This window comes from Colobus angolensis, unplaced genomic scaffold (genome assembly GCF_000951035.1).
Source record: "Colobus angolensis palliatus isolate OR3802 unplaced genomic scaffold, Cang.pa_1.0 Scaffold15, whole genome shotgun sequence".
NCBI lineage: Eukaryota > Metazoa > Chordata > Mammalia > Primates > Cercopithecidae > Colobus > Colobus angolensis.
Genome location: NW_012114599.1, coordinates 8,530,258 through 8,535,725, shown reverse-complemented (window position 1 = coordinate 8,535,725; position 5,468 = coordinate 8,530,258).

Here is a 5,468-nt window from a genome sequence, read left to right as displayed (position 1 = left end):
TTTTTTCACATTTATGATACATGCTGACATAAACTGACTAGCTGAAATATTCCCTTGGTTTCATAAGGTCAAATACGGTTCAATGAAGAGGTGCTGTTGAATACCTTTATTATTAACATTATTGCATCATGGAAAAGTGTACCAGAACAGAAGAGCAACGACCCATTGCAGATGTGTACAGTGTAAAAAGAGATGCCTTCAATAGGCTATTGAGTTCATCTATGGCACTTATACCTCAATAACAAGCACTACTACAAGTGTCCCTTATTATTCAAAATACAACAAATGCCTCTGTACACATGAATGGCAGAAATAAAGTAGTTAATAAACAGTAGTGCTTCAAGTCCATTTTATCTACAAAAGTCACTTTAAGTATCAGGATGCATGTCATATTCAGATACCCCTTATCATTAATTGAAGTAATGGGCTACTACTTCCCACTCTTATCCTGAATTCTTCTGTTTGTTATCCCAGGCTGTGGCAAATATAAACAAGCTGGAGATGTGCAAGAACAGTCATCACAAATCTTTTTTTTTTTTTTCCATTTAGACATTTACAAACCTTTTTGAGAAGCTGCAGTGTGTCAGACATATTTCTGAGTGCTGGTAGAAACAATGTTGAATAATGCATGACTTCTGCCTTTATGAATCTTACATTCTAATGAGTGACAGATATTACAGAACTGTCAAGTACTATAAGTACTATCACAGAGATATTCTCAATGCAGTGTATGCTACACAACCAGAAAAGCATAAAGGCTCCAATTCAAATGGGAGGAGATTTGGGAAATTTGAGAAAACATGATCCTTGAACTGACGTTTGCAGTATGCTGTTGGTTAGGTAAAAGAAAAAGTGGAAAAGAATGGGCCAAGAGAAGAGAGCAGGATGAGGAAAAGTGCTGTGCCATGAACGTCAGTTTATTAGTTTGTAGCTATTTTATACTAAAGGAGCAAATGTTCATGTGGGTAATAGGGAAAGATGAAGCGAGAGAGGTTGGAAACACTTATAGCATAGATGGCTTTGAGTAAGAAGGTATGATATTTATTCTAAAGGATATAATAAAATTCAAAATGACCTAATATCACATTGTTATGCTTTTATAAATATTTGGGAATGATTTAGAAAAACAGGAATTTGAGACAGAAAGATCAGTTAGACGGTCATTGCAGAGAGGAGTTTATTACCATAACTTATGCAAAAGGTGTTAATAACTTGTACTTAGACAAAGACAATATATTCAAAAAATGGAATGAATTGGAGACATTTTTAAAAAGTGCAATCTAGAGCACTGTAAAACAGTAGACACAAAGGGTAAAATGAAAAAGGAGACTAAAGAAATTTAAAGATTCTTGGCTTAGGTGTTGAGGTGGGATTGAGCTGGAAAGGTAATAAATAATGAATCCAATATTTTACTTGTATAACAGAATCTGATATATCTGTGGAGCATCTGCATAGCTACACAAAAGTATTGATTTGGAAGTCCTTAGCATTTCAGCAATATGTTAAGTTTTAGATGTAATTGGTGGAACTTAAGGGTTATGTAAGGAGCAAGAAGAGCTTTCTGCCAAGACTTGGTCCTTGCAGTACATTACTATTTAAGAGAAGAATAAGAACTTCGGAAGAAGAATGATCATAACTTCCAAACTTCCAAAGAAGTAGGAAGAGTAGGAGAAAAAACAGGAATGAGGAGAATCTTAAACAAATATAAAAAAAGGGACTCAAAATAATCAAGGCTGTGATTCATATTAACATGGAAGTGTCACCAAAAAAAAGCATGTGTGTATATAATGATGTGACAGAAAAGGGACAAACATATACTGAGACACAGAAGACTGATCATTGGATATTACAGAATTGCACTTATGGAAATCAGTAAGGATGTCTGCAAAAAGTTTAAGTAGAATGATGGGGCAGAAATTAGATTGTAGGGCTTTGTGTTATTAATGGAAAACAGGAAGTTGGAGAGAATTATAAGAAACTAGATTAGATGAGTCATCTAGGAAGCTTGATTTTGGACGAAAAGAGTTATGGACTGACACACAGGTGGAAATAAAGGAAAATTTTTAAAATAACATTAATACATTTTGAATGCACCAAATATTCACAGGGTATGAAATTTAAGGAGTACAAAATGTAACATAGTAAAAAATGAGACGTATCATTTACCTCAATTCCATCCATTAATTTCTTCTACCCAAAGCTAATCTTGTGACTAGTTTCTTTTTCTCTCTCTCTTTCTCTCTTTCTCTCTCTCTCTCTTTCTCTCTTTCTTTCTTTGAGACTGAGTCTCACTTTGTCATCCAGGCTGGAGTTCAACGGCACAACCATAGCTCACTGCAATCTTGAACTCCCGGGTTCAAGCCATCCTGCCACCTTAGCTTCACAAGTACCTAGGACTACAGCAGTATGACAGAACTCCTGGTTATTATTACTGTTCACATTTCCGTAGAGACAGGGTCTTGCTTTGTTGCCCAGGCTACTTGTTTCCTTCTTATATATCCTCACAATAACTGTTTTGATGCTTATACATTTGTATAGGTGTGTATGTGTTTATATTCATTTTTTAACACAAATGATAGCATACCACACAAACTATTCTATACTTTTTTAAATGCAATTAGAATTGCATCTTCAATATTTTTCTATTTTAGCACGTATTAACTTGCTCCATGGCTTTTAATGACTGGTTGATTTTTAATTGTATAAATAACTTCAATAATTTGTCTAAAATATTTAGTTTTCAATTAAAAATGCAAAACACAAAAGAAACATGAATGTATGGCTAATATGCAAGAAAAAAGTAGTATAAGGAAACTATCCCAGAGGGGACCAGATGTTGGACTTACTAGAAAAATATTTTAATTCAGTCATTTTTAAACTTTTATTATATAAAAGAATGTAAGTAAACCATGTCTAAAGAATTGAAGGGAAGCAACAGAAGGATATATCATCAAATGGAGGATATTGCTCAAGAGATAGATATTACAAAAGGTAACCAAAGGGAAAATATTATATTGGAAAATACAATAATTATAATTTAAAAATCACTTAAGGAGCTTAACAGCAGATTTGTTAAAATTTGTTCAGCATTTTTGCATCTGTTTTTAATTCTTCCTTATAAGGAATAATGGTCCGCATTTCAGGTAATATTTTTGTCTGTTTTGGGTTACAAGGAAACACTCACCATATAGAATGAGTGGGGAAGTAGTCCCCTCTTCTCTCTTTTGAAAGAGGTTGTGAGGAATTAGTATAAGTTCTTTTTAAATGTTTTGTAGAATTTATTGGTGAATACTTCTAGGTATGGGTTTTTCTTTGTGAGTTTTTTGATACTAATGCAATTCCCTTCCTTCCTCCCTCACGTCCGTCCTTCCTTCCTTCCTTCCTTCCTTCCTTCCTTCCTTCCTTCCTTCCTTCCTTCCTCTGTTCCTCCCTTCCTTTCCTCCTTCCCTCCTTTCAAAAGGTCAATTTATATTTTTCTGCTGCTTCTTAGGTCAATTTTAGTTGTTTGTGTCCCTGTAGAAATGGTCCATTTCATCTAAGCTGTATAATTTATTGGCATACAATTATTAACAGTATTCTTGTCAATCAATTTTATTTTTATAAGGTGAGTAGTTATGTCATTTATTTTATTTCTAAGTTTAGTAATCTGAGTTTTCTCTTTTCATCTTGATCACTCTGTCTAAAGATTTGTCAATTTTGCTTATATTTGGAAAGAACTAACACTTATTTTTTTCATTTTATTTCTATTGTTTTTCTACTCTTTTTCATTTGTTTCCACTGTATTCTCTACTATTTTCTTCATTCTGGTTGCTTTGGATTTATTCTTCTTTATTTCAGTGCCCTAAGATGGAAAGCTATGTTATTTATTTGAGTTCTTTCTTCTTTTTCAATATAGGTAATTACATGTGCAATTTTTTTCTAAGCTCTGCTTTAGCTTCATCCCGTAAGTTTTAGTGTGTTGCATTTTATTTTGCATTCATCTCAAACTATTTTGTAATTTACCTTTTATGTCTTTTTGAGCCATTTATTATTTAAAAGTTTGTTGACTCACTTTTCATATTTGTTTCTCAAATTTCTTTCCAATATAAATATCTAATTTTCTTCCATTGTGCTTGGAGAACATATTTTGTATTATTTCAATTCTATACATGTATTAAGATCTTTTAAATGACCTGGTATATGTTATATGGTGGAGAATGTTCCATATGTACTTGAAAAGAATGTGCATTCTGCTGTTTTTTGGAGGGATGTTCTATAAATGACTGTTAGGTCAAGTTGGTTTATGTTATTTAAATCTTCTGCTTATTGTTAATCTTCTGCTTAGTTGATGTATCCGATATTTCAAGTGAGGCCTTAAAGTATCTAACTCTTATTATTGAATTGCCCATTTCTCCATTTTTGTCCTATTTTTCTTCATGCATTTCATGTTCTATTGTTTGCTACAAATAAGTTTATAATTTTGAATCTTCCTGATTATGTTTAATTATAAAATGCTGGTCTTTATTTCCATAATATTTTAATGTCTATGTTATATTTTGAATAGCCACTCTAGCTTCACAATTGTTTGCATGACGTCTTTTTTTCAATTCTTTTGCTTTCAATCTATTTGTATTTTTGAATCTCAACTGCATCTACTGTAGACGGCACATAGTAGGAGCTTTTATTTTTAATTACATCTTATTCTCTCTGACTTCTGATTAGAAGATATAAACCACTGCCATTTAATGTTTTTATTGATATAGTCGGATTTAAGCCTGAACTTTTACTTTTTGTTTTCTGTATGACTTCTGTCGGTTTTTCTTTCTCAATCTCCTTTATTGCTTTCTTGCATTAAGTGAATACTTATTTTGTAATCTGATGTTTCAGTTCTTTTAATTTTTTTTACTAATGTTTTGAGTTGGAAGCTGAAGGAAGTGGAAGCCCTGTGTTCTTGACTGCCCTCCCCTGGACTGGAATTTGTCACTCTGCTTTGGAAGGTGGAGGGAGGCAGTGGATTGCAGTTCATATGCTGAGACTCTTGTTGTCCTTACTGAGTATTAGTAGATTTTCCATTGTTTGTGATAGCAGAAAACTGGAGGCCACCTAGGAGTCTATCACTAGCGAATGGAAAAGCAAAATATTGTTGATGCGTGCTGTGGGATACAATTCAGTTATTAGAATTAACTGATTGTATTCTCAGCAATATGGATAAATCTTGAAGATACTGCCAATGGAAATAAAAACAAAATAAGATCCACGGCAAAATGGCATTCACTTAAGTTTAAAAGTATTCAGAAAAATATCATATATTTTAGTTCTCCTTGAAGAGGTCCTTTACATCCCTTGTAAGTTGGATTCCTAAGTATTTTATTCTCTTTGAAGCTATTGTGAATGGCAGTTTATTCATGATTTGGCTCTCCGTTTGTCTGTTACTGGTGTATAAGAATGCTTGTGATTTTTGCACATTAATTTTGTATCCTGAGACTTTG